Here is a 21550-nt window from a genome sequence, read left to right on the forward strand (position 1 = left end):
GAGTCTGAGCTCTTCTTAGCACCCAAAGACCCTTCCACAGCCTGAGAATCGCTCTGTCTTTAGATCTCCAGGATTTCCCTCCTCCCCGCAGCTCCATTACATGTGGAAAAAAGGATCAGAAAAAGACAATGTTGGGGAAGGATGGTTCTTTCCTCAGCTTTCCACCCCGCCCCCCAATTGTTGACCATGCATTTAACTCTTTCTTGTCAAGACTGGGCACAGGAACCAACCCTGGGCAATCCTGCACATGGTGAGAAGGGTTGCATGCTCCCTGGGCTTCGAGGACTCCAGAAATTTGCCCCATGGTTGCTGTACCCACCCCGACTTTCAAACAGACACCGACAGGCCAGATGTTCCCTTTCCCCTCCCCCATTGATTCCGAGTTTTCCTCCCTCTACTGCTCCCAGCTCTGGCCCAAACTACTTTAGAGCTCCACAGAGACAGACCTGAGTCCTCCCCTGGCGGCTGCAGTGGGAGGCTTGGATGGGCGGCAGGCAGGGGGCTGGGGTTGGCACCATACGGGCTGTTAAGTTATCGGGCACCGGCGGGGGTGGGAGGAGGTGCTTGGACCGAGGGGGGGGGACCCAGGCAGTGGTCCAGGAGGCAGGAGACCCCAGTACTGCCTCGGCGGTCCCTTAGCTCGCGGGCTCCGCTGGAGCCACGTCCAACTTCCAACTGGGAGCCTCGGATGCGCGCGAGTCCCAGAGCGGGACAAGTGGCTGGAGGTTCGCAATGGGCTACTACACGGGCGGTGTAGGGGCGCGGAGGTCGCTGTCCGGCCATTTATAACCAACCCCGCAGCCAATCCCAGGCGAGTGGAGGATGTGGGAGAGACTGAGGATCAACCACGTTCCTGGGGGTCCCCAGGAGCCGGGAGAGGCGTCGAATCCTTACCTGCGCAGAGTTCGTGGGTGAGGGTCTGTCCTGGCACAAGTGACGTGGGGTCGGTACGCTGAGACCGAGGGCACGGAGTGGCGGGAGCGCGACGCTGCCAGGGCCACCTCCCACGCGGGCTTATAAAGGCGGCCGCGGGGCCGGAGCGCGGCCGGGCAGCCCTCCCCCACCCCGCCCCCGGCCCCGGCCCCGGCCCTCCCCGCCCCCGCTCCGCCCCCGGCCCGGGCCGGGCCAGCGGGTCTGGCCACGCGGCCAGGGCGCCCCCTGCCGGGCATCGGGGCGCACCCCCTCAGCCCCGGCTCCGCACGGGCCCTGCGTGGGCTTGGGGGTGGGGTCGGCTGTCGCTGCTGTTCCGATCGGTCACTCCTGCAGCTGTCCGGCCCCCTCCACCTCCCGGCTTCCCCGGTGCACCCCGCCACCGCTCTCGCTGGGAGCTCGGGCTCTGATTCCGATCTCTGCGGGTGTTGCGTTTATCTTTGGCTCCAACTTCTTTCTGGCACCCCTGATCTGTTTGCTCCTCTCCGTGTATCTGTCTCTGTGTCCGTCTACCTGTGTTTTTTTTTCCTTTTGTTTTGTTTTTTGGATTTATGTCTCTATCCATCACTGTCCACCTGTCTCGGACTCTCTTTCTTGGCCTCTCTCCTTCCCACTCCAGACCAGACCGCTAGCTTCTTCCTCTCTTCCCTGCCCCTGCATTGTCTCCCTGGCTAGGGCTGGACGAAGCCAAGGGAGACCTAGGAGGGGTGGCTTCTGGAGGGGCGCCTCCGCTGGACAGGAGCTATTCCCTCTTTTCCCCTTAGAGAGGAAGGGGTGTCCCAGCCAGAGCATCAGGACATGATTACCGGGTGACCTGGGGAGGGAAATCACACTTCCGGGGCAGTGGAGTCAGCCCAGGTTCAAGACTCCACCCTGGTGTCCTCGGGCAAGTCACTTGACCCCTGTGGACTTGCCTGCCCCTTGACAGGCAGACATCTCCCCTGGCTGCCTCACCACGTGGTAAGACAGTCATATGAGACGCTGTGCAGTGGTTGAACACTGCACCGGAAACTCAAATTTTAGATAAATGGGGGCGGAAGGAAGAACAGGAGGGGACTGAGGCCAGAGGAGAGGGGTGAAGGTGTCAGTGCCAGCAGAACCAATACCAACCTAGAATTCTTTCTTTCACCTTCTCCATGCCAGCTCAGGGCCACGCATCTCGCACCCATTATCTCCCAACAATTCCATTTTACGGAGGAGGAAACAGTGGCCCATAGAAAGCACGCAGGTGACTTTTCCGTATGATTGGAACCAGAACTGAGGACTGGCACCAAAAACCAAGAATTTGTATTTATTTTTCTTCCTTTTTGTATTTTTAGCAATTGATACTATTTCTTTATTTACAGGAATGATCTAAAGTTTCCTTTTTGGCATCAGTTTATATTTTTAAAAAGCAAATCAAAACATTGAATAAATATTTATGTGTTTAATGGGTTCAGTTATTATGGCAAAAATCATGGAGGTGGTAAATGAATGAAGTGTAGGAAATACAACACTTTTGCATATAAAATTGTGGGTGAAAACATCCATAACTGAGCCCCAAACCTGGGAGAGGTTCTATAATTGCTCGCAAATTCCAAGGAAGGGTTTAGGGATACAGGAGGCTTGAGATGATGTCACCCTCAGTGAGCCAGGAACAAATCCCCATGCATAGAAAACCTGGCTGTCTCAGCCTGGGCAGAGGCCCGGAAGCTGAGCCAGGAGGGAGTCAGAGGGACCCCATTCCACCAATTCCAGGCCCCCAATACATGCCCCTGATTTCTGATCTCCCCAAAGCTATGAGGGATGGGCATTTCAGATTGTGCCATACGGCCCGCATGAGCCCCCTGTGTCTGGGTGATTTTCCTCTAGGTAACGCCCCCACCCCACCTTGGGATTTCAGGGATTTGTTATCATCGAGAGGGACTGCTGCCTAGCCAGCGCTGCCACCTTCCTCCCTTACCCCTCATACCCTGCTCCTGGGCTCTGCCTTCAAGGAGAATTCAATTGAGGCAGGGGCACCCAGCAGCCATTGCCACCCCAGTTCCCAGGGTGCTAACCCTCCTAGCGATGTCAACACAATAGGAAGGAAGCCTGGATCAGAAACCAAGAGCCCTACCTTCCAGCTCTGGCCTAGCTTCCTAGGTGAAATGAGCAAGTCACTTTCCCTGTCTAGGCTCAGATTCTCTCTGGCTGGTTGCACTGGACAAGCTGTAAATCCAGCTCAGGTTCCAGGATTCCAGGACCACTCAGCTGGTAGAAAACAGTTCATTGCAGTGGGTTTCTCTGTGTCTGTACTTACTGTACATACGTTGTCTCTGGGGCTCCATTTCCTTATTTTAAAAAATAAGCAAATTGGACTGCTTGACTCCATGCTCCCTTTGCTCTAAGAGCTGATGATCTCATTTGATTCTCATAACAGTTTTGGAAGGTGGACAGAGCAGGCATTTATAATCCGCACTGGAAATGAGGGAACTGAGGGCCAGAGACATTAATTACCTAAAGGTCAGGGTCAGAGCTGGGGCTTTTTCTACTCATTCATTTCTTCCATGTTTATGAAGTACCCCCTGCCTTGAACAAGACCCGAAGTTCACTGGGCATTAGAAGCTAAGTTAGAGGTGAGAAGGCCAGGAGCCCTGAAGTTTTAATTCTAACTTCCTTGACCCCTGGGGAGTCTCCTGCAGTGAGAAATGCTGAAATGGCCAGCACAGGGGTGTCAGGCCCTCAGTGGTGAGGGATGGAGGAGAAAGGACCAAGAAAGAACAAAACTCCAAGGCCTGTAGACAGGGGGCAGCACGGACCCAGCTCTGACAGGTGAGGGAAATAACAGCCTGAAATCTAGGTGGATCCTTCAAGAGGAGTCTGGAAACCCTTTGTCTGTTTCAACCCCTGGATTGGAAGGATCATTTTATCTCAAGCCCAGGCAGAACCAAAGGTTCAGTTGTTTGACTCCCAGAGCCACTTTCAGACCCACCTTCAACTCAACGAAACAATGGAAAGGACTAAGAAAACGGAGGCAGTATCCTTAAACCAACTGCCTAACATTATCGAACACCGACATCGTGTGAGGCCCTGGTCTAACTGTTTTGTACATATTGACCCATCTAATCCTCACAACAACCCTACAGAGTAAGGACTTTCATTTCCACTTTACAGATGAGATAACCGAAGCATATATGAGCTATGATTTGCAGAAATGCCCGCCAGCCTGGTGCACAGCTCTTTAAGGTGAGACTGCATTCGCTCCTCTCTGCAACACTGAGAATTCATGGCATCCTCACTCTTCAAATGAGGACTCTCTCAGCTCAGAGAGGCTGAACAACTGTATTCATTCAACAGCATTTACTGGATGCCTACTCTGTGCCAGGAACTGTTCTAGGAACTGAGGACACAAGTAAAACAACAAAGATTATCTGTCCTCGTGGAGCTCACATACTAGTTAGGGCAGAGAGATAACAAACAATAAACATTACAAATACGTAAATTATATAGTAAGTTAGAAGGGAAAGGATAAAGAGCCAGAGCAGATAGAAGGGGGCACAGGAGTGCCGGGGGCGGGGGGGCAGTTGTGACATTAACTCGGGTATTCAGGTGAGAAGATGAGATTGGAGTGAAGATTGAGGGCGAGAGAGAGCCTGCCTGAGGCCACCCAGAGAGTCAGGGAAGAACCCTGGGCTTTTGAGCGGTGCACACATGCCCTCCCAGGAGCAGCTCTAACCCTACGCCTCATCCCAGCTCTGGCTTCAGCCCCAGTCCTGGGTTCACCCTCTAATCCTGCCCCAGCCCCTGTCCTAATCCCATCTGGAGCCCAGCCTTCGCTGCAGCCCTCATCTTCTTTATATTAGTCCTCTCTCTTGATAGAGAAGCTGACCCAACAGTTCCATCCTCAGTCCCAGCTTCTGCCCAGCTGTCAGTCCTGTGCTCAGTACCCTAAGAACTGGCCAGCCCCTGGCCCAGGGGGTGCCCTTCAGTGCTAGCTGCCATTAAAGGAAGCCCTCCTGACAAAGGCCTGGGGACCCTGCCCTGTGAGAAAACCCCATTGTCCAGGGAACAATGATCCCTTTTTGTCCTTTATTTCTAAAGGGATTTGTGGGCAGTCTCCAAGCTCAGAGAGGGAGCATGTTACTTCTTATTCTCAGCCCTGGAGAAGGCTGCAAGCTAAGCGGAAGGGTCAAGGCCTTCTGCTGGGGGCTGGATTCCAGAGGCCAGAGCAGATTCAGGCAGGCCTGGCCTTAGCAGTCTGGTGGCATTTGCAGAATGGAGTCAGGAAAGAAGCCATCCCTAATAAGTAGGAAAAGAGCTTAGCTGTACCTAGGATGGCAGAGAGAAGATCTCCCCCACAGCCCCTCATCCAACACACACACACACACACACACACACACACACACACACACACACACGGCTTTCATTATCTCTGATAAAGTCTTCCCGAGGATTCATCCACCCTCCTGCCTGTGCGGCGGCCTGTCCATCCATCTCCCCGTCTTCCATGGAAACATCTGAGATGGGCCTTGGAGATGCTCCCCCGGGGGGCTGCGCCCCATTAGCGTCCCACTTTCTGTTAGAATAAATGTAGGGACCTGAGGATGCTTTAGGGCTCGGGCAATGCTAGGTTGATACTGGCCAGATTAGGGATCACTTCAGCACTATTCTTAAAGGCTTAGTAGGTGTCTAATCGACTTGCTTCCAATCAAATACACAGAGATCTTGCCACATATTTGTGTTCAGAACATGACTTGGGGATATCTATCTCCTGACAACTGGCCTTGGGCTCAGTGCCTCCCCTTGCCCTGGTTTCATGGATGCACTTGACCGTGGCGATATCGTTCATTGGCCTCTTGTCCACAGTCCTGCGTCTCAGCAGAAGTGCGAGAGTAGGAGTTGGGTCTGCTTGTCAGACAAAGAATGCTTAATGAGATATGCTTGGAAGGGACCCGAGGGGTCTTCAGTTTTATATCCTGCTTAGTCGCCCACCTCCTGGCCTCTGCTTACACTAAATATAACTTGGCATAGGACTCACCATCAACTTGGAGTGCAGGTCTCAGGTATAAAGGGCTTCTCTTAGCAAAGCCCCAGTTCTTCCCTCTCTCCTTTCAAAGAGGCCCATTTTAAAGGAATCATGTCTCTTTCTTGTAGGAATTTATTGATGACTAAAAGAAATGGCCAACTCTTCCAAAATCCTGAAAATTTCCTACAGGTCTCCTAAAAAGCAGCCTTGCAAGGCACCTGGTTTGAATTCCAAGATTCAACAGACTACGTCATAACTGACTCCTTCACCCGTGGCTATTTCAGAATGGCCACCTTCCCAGCCAGAAGCCTGGAATCCACCCATGTCCGCCTTTCTCCTCAGCCTCACCAGTTCTGCATCTTAGGATCTATTACTTGCAACATCTCACTTCTACTCCCAGTTTCATTATTAGTTAGCAACTTGTAAATAACAGAAAATCCAACTTCGCAAACTGTTTTTAAAAATAATGGAAATTTAAATGGCTCATGACATGGAAAAATCTACCTTCAGGAGAGGCTTTTCCCAGTGGCTCCGTGATCAGGACCTGGTTTCTCTCTCTTTCCGTTTCTCAGCTCCTCTTCCTCCCTCTTGACCCAGGTAGAGGTTCCCAGGTAACATGTGGAAGTCTATTTCCTCAAATTAAGCACAAGTATTAGAATGGAGTGTCATGGACTAAACCTCCATCATGGGCTCCCTACTCCAGCCACCACCATGATTGACTTAAGCCAATCTAGGCCCACCAATGGAGACGAGATAGAATCCAACCCCCCCAGTCTGTTCAAGAAGAAGAGAGGAGTGGGTGCTGTGGAGCAACTCACAAATATCCCCCTCCCAGTGGCTTTAGGATTTGGGCAAGTATCCCCACTCTTGTATTTCCAAGCTTTATGCTGTCCAAAGCACTTTGAAATAAATTATAATAAAAATATTTTATATGTGTAAAGTACAATATGTTTTTAAACATATAATCTATGTTCATGCTAGAAAGTTTAAATGCATAAGTACAGAGTAAATTAAAATCTCATCACACAGAGATATCCCATTGAACACCCTAGGTGTTATATTCATCTTTCCAGATTTCAAAACAAAACAAAAACACTAAAAGAATGAGATGGTAGGACACATATTGGGAGTCTCTGCTTTTCTCAACACATACACATTTTCCTCAATCACGTCCTGGTGTTTAAACCCTCTGGATGCATTATCTCGTTTTCCCCTCTGGGTAGGGGTTATTACGATCTCCATTCTATAGATAATGAAAACGGAGGCTTGGAGATCAAGTTAAGAGTAGGCAGCCAGCACGTGACCCCCGGCCCAGGCCCTGCAGTCTCTGTGTGGGACAGAGAACGTGTTGTTGCTCGTTCATAATGTGCCCAGCAAGCGCTTCTGGAAGGTGAGAGTGGCACTTCCAGAACAGTCCAGTCCCCTTTCCAGCCTTCTCCTAGGTGGTTCCAGAGGTCTCTGTGCACTCAGAGGAAGGAAGACCCGTGGGTTTAATATTTACCACCCCAAAATGCAGTGTCATGGAAACCCAGGGATTCAGTATTCTCCCTCTACCTCTGGGGGTGCTCAGGGCAGGGTGGGCAGAGGGCAAACACTCTCCCTCAACTGCCAGCTCCTCTAGTTTTCTGTTTTTCTGTTTTCCTGTGGGTGCAGGACTCAAGTGAGCCCCCACCTTGCAGCACTCTGAACCACAAAAAAGTTGTAGTAATGGACAGTGGACCAAACTCAAGTCAGACCGCCTGACTGGCGGTCAAATCAGGCTCCCCTAGCTCTGTAAACTTGAGCAAGTCAGCCCATCTGTGCTCTGATTTCTTCAGCTGTGAAATGAGAATCATAATACCTACCCCCAAGAGTTGTTCAGAGGTTTAATAAAATAATCCACATAAACCCCTTGGAAAAGTGTATGGCACAGAATAAACATTCAATAAACATCAGCTATTGCTATTATTATTTCATTATATCTCTGGATTAATAAAAATTCTAGTTTCAGGTAATAGGAAACACTCCTGCCGAACTAACAGCAAAAAGGAATTTATTAAAAGGCGGTTCATCCATGACAGCACAGGGCAGGGAGGCAGCCAGGCTCCAGAGAGACTGAAAGCAGAGATTTGATCAGTCACTAATCCAGACCATTTTCTGTCTCTAAGTTTCTATTCTCTTCTCATGCTTTATTTTCCTCTCCCTGCAGACCCACCTTCTCCTTTTAATCTTTGCAGCAGGACCTGGCCTCCCCAGAGCTGCCTAGCCAGTGCATCAAGGCATGGCAGCTCCAGTGGTCAGGAGAGAGAATTGGATTGGCCTAGCTGGGTTACATGTCCACTCCTTGACCAATCAACTATGGATGGGGATGGGGTCATGCAGTGCTAACATGGCAGCTTCTAAAGAAGAGATTGGCCTATGTAGACTGGAAGCCCAGATGATGAGATTCCATCATTCCATTTCCTGTTGCTGCAAACCAGGTTCATGCCTTGATTCTCAACCTGAGAGGACTCACTCTCATCCTTACCACCCACACTTACTTGAAGGGCCCCCTGCTGTTGTACCCAACACTCTAGGTAGCCATCACAGGATACCCCTTCACACCCACCCCTCTTGACACAGCTGATTGGATCTGGTTCAGCCAACCCCTAAACTTGTCTGCTGCTGACACAGTCAGAATCCGCAAACTCCACAAACTCTGAGGGGAGGGCAGTTGTTGACCAAGAGAGATTAAAGTTCAGATTCTCCTGGGTACCGGGGCCATGTGGAGCCATTGGAATCTGGGGAAATTAAGCATGCCACCTGAGAGAGAGGAGAAGATAGCAGTTGCTCAGAGAAACTGAGGTGAGAGTGACCTGCAGCCCAAGATATTGAGCAAGTAGCTCCAGTCTCCGACTCCCCAGTTCCCACATCCAGCACAAGAGGGCGCTGGCCCATTCCTGCCCCTGGGGAGATGGATACCTGGAATTCCTACTTACAGCCTCACAATCCGTCTCCACACAAGTTTTTGTTTTGTGTTACCAAAATACCCTACCCAGGAAAATTCGCTTCCTTATTTCTCTCTAAAATGAGTCACAAATAATCCAACTTCCTTATTTCTTTAGGAAGAGAAGGCATAACTGACCCACCCTCTCATTTCTGCTACTGAAAGCTCATGGGCATGTGCACATGTGTGTGCCTAGAGCGATCACCAGAATCACATCCATTTAAGGACACTATCGAAGCTGGTTGGCAACACAATACCTCCCTTGTCTCGATATCATCTGACTTCCCTCAGGATGGAGGGGACAGAAAGCAACTTGTTCAATATGTCTTGTAGAAGCACCATGGCCACCAGCCCCATAGTGTGGGCACTGCATCCCTGAGGGCAGTAGGGGAGGGTCCCCAGAGTAGGGTGGCGGGGGCTTCTCCAGGCCTCAGAGCTGGGCTGGTCGTGGCATGTCAAAGCAGGGCTAGAGTAGGACTTGCAAGAAAATATTTGCTTCAAATTACTTAGATACAGAAGCTGTTCAAAGACCAGGCAACCATTCACTGGGAGGGAGGAGGGTTAGGTTAGAATCTGCCATGGGTGCCACCTGCCAAGCTCTCTTTCCTACACTATCTCCCCACCGGGCCTACGGTCAACCAAGACCTGGCTCCACCCTCTTCTCTCCTCCCATAAAACTTCAACAAATTAAATTAAATTACATACTTAAATTACGTATGCACTAGTCCCCCCTTTGCAGGAACCACTGGTAACACTGAAATTTTATTTCCTTATTTATAAAATGACAAGGTTGGATAAGGTATGGTCTTGGGCCTCCTTCTGCTCTGATGGACTAAAAACGGGTGTCTCATAGCTACTGTGTGTTATGATAATGGACAGTAGACTATTTTATTCCTTATTCTTGCACTGTTTATACTCCTGTGTTTCCTGATCTCTCCATATGCTCAACACAGAGGGTCTGTGGGAATAAACTCTGACAATTGATTGCTGAGAAACCAGCTGATGCCGGGGAGATGGGAACAGGTTCCTGACCGGCTGGCTGAAAGGCTGATGTCAGACTGACAGCACACCTGATAGGTGACATGTCAACATTCTGGGCCTGGGCTTAATGGCAGTCCCTGGGCTGGGCCTGGTCATCCTTCCTCCTTACCTCTACCCTCCCTTAGCAACCAGTAGTTAGGCTGAAAAATGTGCCCAGGGCACCACGAAAGTAGTATTCCCGAAATTCAAACAAAAGTTTATTTTGAGGGTTGGCCGGATGGCTCAGTTGATTAGAGCATGAGCTCTCAACAGGGTTGCCGGTTCAATTCCCGCATGGGATGGTGGGCTGCGCTCCCTGCAACTAAAGATTTAAAACGGTGACTGGACTTGGAGCTGAGCTGCGCCCTCCACAACTAGATTGAAGGACAACGACTTGGAGCTGATGGGCCCCAGAGAAACACATTGTTCCCCAATACACCCCAATAAAAATTTTTTTTTAAAAAAGTTCATTTTGACGATCTTATTTTGCAATCAGTTAATTTTAAATCCGAGAGCATAAACTAGTTTTAACTTTGGCAGACCTGTTAGGTATGTATTTGTGGTTTGATGTTATTTGTATTTCAGAGTATGTGGAAAGAGGTTGGTAAGGGGCATGACAGTGCCCAGGCACATCTGGTTCTGGGAGGCAGGTCCCCAACCTTAGAATTGGTGGCCCCAAGTCATCACCTCTCTCTCTCTCTCTGTCTCGCGCGCTCCTTCTCTCTCTCTCTCTCTCTCTCTCTTTCTCTCTCTCTCTCTCTTTCTCTCTGTCTCGGTGGGAGGCCGTGCTGTTTTATCACTGTCCTTTAAAATATCTTAAGACCTTAGCTGCAAAACAACACTCAGCTCATCCAATGTCAACTGAATCCAACTGGTTTTGTTTATGTTGATTTTTTTCCCAGGGGATGGGGTGGAAGGGAAGAAAACAGTTTCCGCAGAAAACAATATCAAGGTTGTTAATTGCTCTTTGATCCCAACTGACCCCAGGCCAAAAGGAAAATCTTCTCATTTTGGAAATAGAAGGGATGGGGATTCCACAGACAGTTGCAAGTCTGTGGCACCTGGTGGGGTGTAGTGTGTTTCCTCTTAACTCTAGATAGTTGTTGGCATGTCCGCGTGTCACCACCTGTACTTGGTTGATATCCTTCTTTAAGTGGAGGCACTTTTTCTCTTTTTTTTAAAAAACTCCAATGGATTTATTTTAGAATGAAATCTCTGTTGTAAATGGAAAACCAATCTCATTTGCCATAAATAGAAGGTAACCATGACTATACACTCAGTGAATTCTAGCTAGAATCTGTTCCCTGCCAAAGTCTTTTAGCAAGTGGCAGGGAGGTGTTGAAGATAAGTTAGCCCAGATCGATTGAAATAAAATTGAAAAAAGAAAGCCTTCTCGATATGTGATTCAAGGTTAAGACCCCATCTGGTACCACCCCAGATAGTTTCCTACTCTGGGTTCTGTGAGGCTCTCTCCCTGGGGAAGAGAGATGGGTGGACATCCTGTTACCCACGGAGCACCAACCGAATGTCTTACATATATTGAGTGCTCAGTAAATACTTCCTTTAGGTTGGGTGCCCTGTGTGTCACAGCAGCCTGCCAGGGCTGAGACAGACCCAGCCAGGGGCCAGCTTCTCTCACAGACCTCTGAGTTGGTGAGGGATAAAGGCTGTGGATGAGAGTGAGAGCAGAGCTTCGCTGTCTTGAACTGCTGTGCGTCCTGGGGTCTTAACAAGCAAGGTGCGACTAGGGTGAAATTGCTCCATTTGCCTCCCCTCAGTCTGACACAGAGGGCTCTGGAGAGCAGGGATGAGGCAGTTCTCTTCTCTGGGAGAACAACTGCCCAATGCAGTCCATGATTTGGCCCATTGATATTTGTAATTCTAAAAGAACAATAATTTGTTGCCACTTCCCCATGGCCCTCAGCCATGGTTGACTTTCTCCCTATTTTCAGCATTCAGGGCTAATTACCTTTTGGAGCCAATTGCCACATGTTCAAATAGGATGTCATTATTTTCCCAGCTTGAGAATTTTATCCCCTCCCTACCCAGGAGGGGGAGGTACTTTGGAAATTGAAATTCAACTTTGGCAATTCTGTCAGCATCAATTTCACTTTTTCAAATTCCTGACACCTGGGAGCTTCAGAACAATGCTTGACCTCTTTGTTCTGTCTTACCCGTGGTGGAAAGGGCTCAGGGTGAGGGGTTGGATAGCCACATTGGAACCTTGCCCCTGCCACTTACTGGCTGGGTGCACTTGAGCAAAAGTACTCCCCTCTCTGATCCTCAAATGGGAATTCATTTACTTTTCAAATTAATCTAGTAATTAAATCCTCACAATAGGCATAAAGGCCAAACACAGTCCCTGGCACATAGTAGATACTAATAAAAGTTCACCTTCCCTTTCCTTTTCGTCCCAGCACCTGGATTTTCCCAGTGGAGGAAGAGACCACTATTCCTAATTTGACCCCTGAATCTGAGGTAGCCAAGAGATGGACAAGAGTAAGTGGGTAAAGTATCCCCTCCATGGCCCCCAACCTGCAGGCCCTGGGCCAGCCTGGGCAGAGAGTCACTGGTTACTGACCACCTACTGTGTGCCAGGCACCACCCACTATCAGAAGGGTGGCCGCCACCCAGGATATTTTTGTACTCTCAGGAAACTGTTTCTTGGCTTCATGCTCGCTGGCTCTGTCTTCCATATGAGGTGTGAAATTGCTTCCAGAATGCCCAGACATCAATGCTCCCAGATCTTAAGCAATGGAGTATTTCTAACCACCACCCCCAAACCCCACCACACACACACCAGCTGGACGTTTCCTCAGGAATAGTAGGTGTTCAGCCCTCCCCACCTCATCCAGCTGCCTGACCATAACCAGTCCTTTTACCTCACAGAACCTTGGCTCTTTCAACTCAAAATGGAGATGTCAGTACCCAACTCCTCCCCCACCGTAGCCCCAGGTCCCTCTGGAGTTCCTGTCTCACTGGCACTGCCTTTCATCCACGGCTCACACCAGGAATCTGGGACTCCTCCTTGTTCCTCCCTCCCCATGTCTAGACCACCTTCACATCCTGCTTGTTTTACCCAGGAAATCCCTAAATATTTCTAAATTCTGATCACTCCCCTCCATTGCCACCACCACCATCCTGCACCATTCAGTTCATGACCACAATGACAAGGCCTCCCTGTGGTCTCAGGATGTAACACTGCTCTCTCTTCTAAGGGCAAATCTGATCACATCATGCTCCTGCCCCCACCCCTGCTGAAGAGCCAACCATGGGTCTTCCTTGCTCTTGTGCTAAAGACCTGATTTCTAACCATGGCTGACTGGGCCTTAGATGGCTAGTCCTCACCATCTTCAGCACCATCTGGCCCCTTGCTGTAGCTACCTGGGCCTTCCTTTGGTTCCTTGAATGTACCATGCTCTCTCTTTCCTGCCACAGGGCATTTTCATGTCCTATCTCTTCTGTCTGGAAAGTGTCTTCCTCTGCTCCCTAACCTTGCCTCATTCTGTCCTATTTACTCAGTTCTCAGCTAAAGGGTCACTGCCTCTCAGTTGCCCTCCCTGATCAGAAGCCCTAGGAGAGTGAGGGCTTCATTATACCCTCTCGGAGCACTGGGTATGTCTTCTTACCCTTACTCTAGTATTTGATTAACACCCACCTTCCATGGGTGACCTTCATGCAGACAGGGACAGTACAGAGGCTATTTCAGTTCACATTGTTTCTCCAGAGCTTAGCACCTGGCACACAGTACATGCTCCATAAGCATTTGTAGAGTGAATACATGAAGGAATGAAGGTTGTTTTGAGAATCAAATAAGGAAGAGAGCGGGGAAAATACAGAGAGCATTATGTTTAGTAGGTGCCCACATGGTACTAGGTGCTTCAGCTATGTTACTCTAAATATTTTTCATGAATGACTCATTTTACATTTGAGAACACTGAGACTCAGAGATATTAGGTAACCTGTCCATAGTACACAGTTAACAAGTGGTAGTTAAGATAAGAGCAGGCTTTATTTGGCTCCAATGCTCATAATCTCCCCACTTCCTCAGTCTGCCTCCAGTTAAAAAAAAAAAAAAGGGAAAGGAATGTGATTTGTAAATTCTTCAGTTGACGTAAATATTAGTCCTTTATGACCATCTCCAGTACTACTGTTACCACAGTAAAAATAGATGTTGAGGGAGGTAAGGGAGGGGTTGCAAAGAGAAACTTTCAGGGGCAATGAATATGTTCTATACCTTATGTGAGGTCGTAGTAACACAGATGTATATATTCATTGCAATTCATTGAAATGTACACCGAAGATCTGTGAATCTCACCGTATGTACATTTTACCTCCAGTTCAAAAAACACTATAAAGGGCACTACTGGTAAAATTGGAGAAATTTGACTATGTGTCAGATGATATTATTGTATCAATGCTTACTATTAAATTCTTAGATGTCAACTGTTAACCATAGAGTTACTATGCGACCCAGCAATTCACTCCAAAGTATATACGCAAGAGATTTGAAAGAATATGTCCAAAAATTTGTACATAAATATTCATAGCAACATATTCAGAATAGCTCAAAAGAGGAAACAACACAAACGTCCATCAACTGATGAATGGATGGATAAAAATGTGGTTTTAAAAAGTGTATAAAGGACATTAATAAATAATTTTCAAACAAATAAAATCTCAACCTGAAAAACTATAAAATGTGGTATATCCATCTAATGGGATATTATTTGGCAATAAAAAGATATAAAGAGATGCAAATTCCTACATTAAAAAATGAGAAAGATCTCAACTCAATAATCTAAACTTCCACCTTAAAGAACTAGAAACAGGAGCAAACTAACCCAAAAGTGATCAGAAGGAAGGAAAGAATAAAGACTAAAGTGGAGATACATGAAGGATAGAATACAACAACATGAGAGAGTCCATGAAACCAAAAGTTGGTCCTTTGGAGAGATCAACATTTTTGTCAAAAGGCTGACAAAACTTTAGCTATACTGACCAAGAAAAAAAGAGAGAAGACTCAGGTTACTAATATCAGAAATAAAAGTAGGGACATTACTACCATCCTTATAGAAGTAAAAAGGGAAACCCTTTCCACGAAGATGGCACCATAAGCAAAGAAGCAAGCCCCTGCGCCTCCCAAAGCCGAAGCCAAAGCGAAGGCTTTGACGGCAAAGAAAGCGGTCCTAAAAGGCGTCCACAGCCACAAAAAACAGAAGATCCGCACGTCACCCACCTTCGGAAGGCCCAAGACACTGCGGCTCCGAAGGCAGCCCCTAAACATCCTGGGAAGAGCCCCCCAACAGGAACAAGCTTGACCACTGTGCCGTCACCAAATTCCCCCTAACTACAGAGTCGGCCATGAGGAAGATAGAAGCCAACAACCCACGTGTGTTCATTGTGGACGTCAAGGCCCACAAGCAGCAGATCCAACAGGCTGGGAAGAAGCTCTAGGACATTGACGTGGCCACGGTCCGCACCCTGATCAGGCCTGAGGGAGAGAAGAAGGCATATGTTTGACTGGCTCCTGACTACGATGCTTTGGATGTTGCCAACAAAATTGGGATCATCTAAACTGAGTCCAGCTGGCTAATTCGAAATACAAACATTTTTCACTGTAAAAAAAAAAAAAAAAAAAAGTAAAAGAGATTATAGGAGAATACTCTGAACAATTATATGCCCACAAATTAGAGAACATAGATAAAATGGACAAATTCCGAGACAGACCCAAAGTGCCATAACTGAATCAAAAAGAAAGAGAAAATCTGAATAGACATGTAACTAGTAAAGAGATAGAATCAGTAAGCAAAATATTTCCAGCAAAGAAAAGCGTAGGGATAGATTTACTGGTGAATTATATCAACAGCTTAAGGAAGAACTAACACCAATCCTTTTCAAAACTCTTCCAAAAACTAGAGGCGGAGAGAACACTTCCCAACTCATTCTATGAGGTCATCATAACCCTGATATCCAAACCAGACAAAGACATTATAAGAAAACTACAGACCAATATCCCTTATGAATATACACGCAAAAACCTTCAACAAAATACCAGCAAACCAAATACAAACCAAATACACCATGACCAAGTAGGATTTGTACTAGGAATACAAGATTTGTTTAACACACAAATCCTGTAACACACCATATTAATACAATAAAGGAACAAAACCACATGATCATCTAAACTGAAAAAAAATATTGAAAAGACCCAACATCTTTTCATGATAAAAACACTCAACAAACTAGGAAAACGAGGAAATTTTCCTCAAGCTGACAAAGGGCATGTATGAGAAATCCACAGCTAACATCATACTGGTGATACTTTCCCCCTAAAATCAGGAACAAGACAAAGATGTCTTCTCTCACTACTCCACATTTTACTGGGGGTTCTAGTCATAGAAGTTTGGCAAGAAAAAGAAATAAAAGACATCCATATTGGAAAGGAAGAAGTAAAACTATCTCTATTCTCAAATAATGTGATCTTGCATATAGAAATTCCTAAGGAATCCACTAGGAAACTATTAGAACTAATAAATTCAGCAAGGTTGAAGGATACAAAATCGGTAATATATTGTATTTCTCTTCAGAAAGCAACAAACAATCCAAAACTGAAGTGAATAAAGTAATTCCATTTACATTATGACCAAAGACACCAAAATACTTGGGAATAAATTCAACCGAAGAGATACAAAACGTATACGCTAAAAACTATAAAACATTGCTGAAAGAAATTAAAGAACCCCGAAATAAATAGAAAGCTATCCCATTTTCATGTCCCATGTTCATGGATTGAAAGACTTAATATTTATAAGATGGCGAAACTCCTCAGGTTAATCTACAGATTCAATCGATCCCCTATCAAAATTCCAACTGCTATTCTGCAGAAATGGACAAGCAGATCCTCATATTCATATGAAAACGAAGGAGACCACAAGTAGCCAAAACCATCTTGAAAAAGAAGAACAAAATTTGAGGATTTACAATTCCTGGTTTCAAAACATACACAACTCAAGACAATGTAGTACTGGCATAGGGATAGACATAAAGATCAATGGAATAGAATTGAGAGTCCAGAAATAAATCCGTAAATCTATGGTCAATTGATTTTCTACAAGAGTGCCAATCCCATTCAATAGGGAAAGTAGTGTGTTTTCAACAAATGGTGCTGGGAAACCTGAATATCCACCGGCAAAAGAATGACACTTACCACACAACATATATAAAATTAAGTGAAAATGGATCGAAGACCTAAATGGAAGAGCTAAAACTATAAAATTCCTGGAAGAAAACATAGGGGTAAATTTTCATGACCTTGGATTTGGCAATGGATTCTTAGGTATGACCCCAAAAGCATAAGCAACATAAGAAAAGATAGATAAGTTGGGCTTTATTAACATTAAACACTTATATGCATCAAAGGACACAATTTAGAAAGTGAAAAGATAGCCCACAGAATGGGAGAAAATATTTGCCAATCATGTATCTCATAAAAGTCTTGTATCTATAATGTAGAAAGAACTCTTACCACAACAAAAAGACAAACAACCCAATATTAAAATAGGTGAAGGACTCAAATAGGTATTTCGCCAAAAAATATATATATATGTATGCATATACATACATATATATGTATGTATATGTATGTATATACATATATATATACACACACACACACACACGCACGCAAATGGCCAATGAGCATATGAAATGATATCTGACACCATTAGTCTTTACGAAAGTGCAAATGAAAACCACAGTGCCATATTACTTATTACTTTATAACCACCAGGATGGCTCTAATGAAAAAGAAAATAACCCTCACACAAGGCTCGTGGACATGTAAAATAGTGCAGTTGCTGTGTAAAACATTTTGGCAAGTTCCTCAAAAATTTACACATAGGATCACCATATGACCCAGCAATTCCACTCCTAGGTATGTAACCAAGAGAATTGAAAAATAAGGGTTCAAACAAAAATTGTCCATCCGTGCTTATAGCATTATTCACAATAACCACGAAGTGAAAAGAACCCAAATGTACTTCAGCTCACGCATGGATAAACAAATGTGCTGTATCCATGCAACGGAACATTGTTCAACCATAAAGAATGAAGTGCTGATACATGTGACAACATGGGTGAATCGTGAAACCATCATACTAAGGGAAAGGAGCCAGACATAAAAAGCCACGTATTATATGATTCCATTTATGTGAAATGCCCAGGTCAACAAATCTAGAGGAACACACAGCACATTAGTGTTTGCCAGGGGCTGAGGGAATGGGGAATGGGAGTGACTGCGTAATGGGTACATAGATGGACCTTAAAAACATTTTGTTAAGTGAAAGAAGCCAGTCACAAAGCACTGCATATTATATGATTCCATTCAAATGGCACGTCCAGAATAGGCAAATCCATAGCAACATAGAGACAGAAATTAGACTGGTAATTGCCTAGAGCTGGGTTGGAAGTGGGGGGAAATGGGGAGCCACGACTAATGAGTACGTGTTTCTTTTTAGGGTGACAAAAATATTCAAAAATTGATTGTGATGATGCTTCCATAACTCCGTGAATACATTAAATAACATTTAATTCTGCACTTTAAATGGGTGAACTATATGGTAGGAGAACTATAGCTCCATAAATGCGTTATAAAACAATTCTTGGGTGTGATATTGGTACCCTACTCATGTAGGAAAACGTCCTTGTTCTGAAGAAATGTAAACAGAAGTATTTAGGGGTAAAGTGTCATGATGTCTGCCACTTACTTTCAAGTGGTTCGGCAAAAATCAAAGAATGTATTTACATGGAGATGTGCTGCCCAGTACAGTAACCACTAGCCTCAGGTAGCTCTTTATGCTTACATTTAAATTAATTAAAAATAAATAAATTAAAAACTTAATTGCTCAGTTACACCACCCACATTTTAAGTGCTCAGTAACCACATGTGGTTAGTGGCTACAGTATTGGACAGTGCAAGTCTAAAACATTTCCCTCATCGCACAAATGTCTATTGGCCGGTGCTGATATACACAGAGAGAAAAAGCAAACGCAGTACAATGTTAGCAAATGGTAAATCTTGGTGAAGCATATACGTTTCTTGTATTATTCTTTCAACAGAAGGATAGTAACATGGTAAAGAATTCCCAATGTGCATTCCAGGGGCCCGAGTACCATGTGAATCCAGGTTCTTTGGAAACTTCCAGATCCTTGTCTCAACAATCTGTTTTGCTTGTTAACACATTGTTTCCAGGATCCTTTCCCTAAAGGAGGATACTCCCATAGTGTGCAATGCCCTTTGTACCCCTGTTCTTTCACATTTCTTGGAAAGGTATTACAGGGTCGTGGTTTGGACCTAAATAGACTCAAGTTCCTACTCGGTCACTTAATTAGATGTATGACCTTGGACACGTTACTTAACCTCTGAGCCATAGGTCCCGCATCTGTAAAATGAGGTTGTGAACAGTGATTGCCTCTTGCATTACAGAAGGCACTTAGCTTTGATCCTAGCAACAAAGTGTTTATTACAGGCAGCTAAGATTGTTCTAGGGTGAGGGAAAGATGAATTGGCTGAGGCTGCAGGTAAAGCCTGTATGGCTTCTCACCTTAAGGAGTTTCCAGTCTAAAACGGAGGTCAGCCAACTGCTTGGGGACCAGGACCCCTGTGTTGGTGATGGAGGGCTTAATTTTGCCAACATAAAAAAAAAACACCCAAGTACCGTGACTATTTAATAAAGTTAAGTATTGCCGCTATGCTGGCGTTAAAATGCCCTTAATTTCTGGAAAGATGGAACTAGGTTGCTGGGAGTTGTGGTTTTTAAAATTCTGTATCAGTCCCTGTGTCACTTCTTTTGACACTGCACGTCTGGGAACCACAGCCTCAAAATACCCTGGAGGCCAGGGTGATGGGCAGAGACAGCCAAGCCCAGGAATCAATAAATTGAATTCCCCGGGCATGTGAAGGTTTATAACCAGTCAGCGAAGCAGTAGACGTTTGCCTGTGGGAGCAAGTTTCTGAGAAGGCGTTTGCATCATCTTTTGCTCAGTTGCTTAAGCAATTGTTTCTCTAGGATTGGCATTTCCTTCCTGTGCTTGTCTGCTCCATGTAACCCAGATTTGGGACAGAGTAGAGCAAGGGTAAGGTGAGGTTTCACGTAGCAGGAGAGAGGCAAGGTCAAAGGAGAGTAAGCTGGGCTGGGCTGGCCCAAGGGCCCTGGATTGCCTTCTTTCAAAGGGATTTCGCAGGATGGCTCAGAATCCTATCTGGCTACCTTCTTGCTTTGTGACCCAGAGCAAGTCACTTCACCTCTCTGAGCCTCCATTTTCTCATCTATTAAAATAACATGCCTCCCCAGTGCAGACAGTTTCTGCTCTTACGACTATGTTCACATTTCAGACTCAGTTTTCTCAGCTGTGACATGGGCATAAAAACCATACCTAACTCACATGGAGGTGAGAATTAACGTTTAGCACAGTTCCTGGTACATAGTAAGTACTCAAACGCTTTCTAATATTGGCCATAAGCTATGACTACAGAGCTATAATTCCTTATCTGCCATCTAAAATTCATAAAGCTCTGAAAACTCAATGTGTTTTTATAAGTTTACCCCTAAAACTCATTTGATGGCAAAATGAGTTCAGGATCTGAACTGACGCCAAGCTATTTATGGTCTTCATGGGATGGCTCACTGATTGTGAACATATGAATGTAGATGATGACTAAGCTTGGCCCCAGAATACGCACCAAATCTGAAAAATTCTGAATTAGGAATCACCTCTGGCCCTGAGAGTTTTAGATTGAGCATTTTGAGCTTAGAGTAGGGGAGATGTGATAGAAGCATCAAATTACATGACTGTGGTTAAAGTCAGGGCTTGCTGGATACAGGGAGTTGGGGAGACCCTTGGTGCTGCAGGAGCCTTTGAGGTAAACAGAGGGAGGACGAAGTGGAGTGGGTCTTAGTTACAACAGAAACCAACTCTGACTGATTGAAGCAGCAAGGGAACTGTGGAAAGGGTATTGGGTTCATGCCAGGGTATTGGGAGGTAGGATAACCAGGCTTAAAGGTCTCAGGGCCAAGAAGCCACCAAAATCACCCACAGAACTACTCAGGTAAGAATAGCTGAGCTCCACAACCACAGCCTGCAGTGCCAATCCTGACCCACAACTGACACCAGATGAGGGAGGTCACTTCCAGCCCAGCTGCTGCTGCCCCCATAGGGCACAGTCTCTCTGTCCTTGCTTCAAATGGAAAATCGGGAGTGGGACCATGTGATTGGCAGAACCATGGTCACATGACCGCGTTCAGGCTGCAAGGAAAACAAATATATGGAGAGTTTTGCTTTTAAAGTGGGAGGCAGTTCTGCCTCCATCACAACTCCTAAGGAAGGGGTTTCTCTAGAATAGAAACAAGGGTTTAGTTGTCAGGCAGCCAAAACAAATAAGAAGAGGCAAAGGCTCATTAGCAACTTGTTGCCAGAGGAGGGGTTGCTCCTACCTGGGCCTTAAAGGATGATCAGATTTAGGCTGGAAGGGATTGTTGAATGAACTCAAAAAGAGTCTGGAGGCGTTGGCTAGAAATAAGTGGTAAAGATTTATTCAATGGTCCTAGGGTTTGCAAACTAGAAGCACAACTAGGCAATACTCA

At 45.9% G+C, this 21550-nt stretch overlaps 1 protein-coding gene across 2 annotated transcripts in view; it reads right to left on the reverse strand.

The window, feature by feature from the left end:
* ALPL (alkaline phosphatase, biomineralization associated) overlaps window positions 1-1079 on the reverse strand; it is a 55184-nt gene extending 54105 nt beyond the window's left edge. Inside the window, exon 1 of one of the 2 annotated variants that reach the window (XM_081055843.1) lies at window positions 895-1079. The gene's annotated coding sequence lies outside the window, so the exon portion shown is untranslated. The remainder of the gene's footprint in view (window positions 1-894) is intronic. The other variant, XM_081055844.1, reaches the window with a different exon arrangement.
* Between the last annotated feature and the right edge of the window lie 20471 nt (window positions 1080-21550).

This window comes from Rhinolophus hipposideros (assembly GCF_964194185.1).
Source record: "Rhinolophus hipposideros genome assembly, chromosome: 8".
Taxonomy (NCBI): Eukaryota; Metazoa; Chordata; class Mammalia; order Chiroptera; family Rhinolophidae; genus Rhinolophus; species Rhinolophus hipposideros.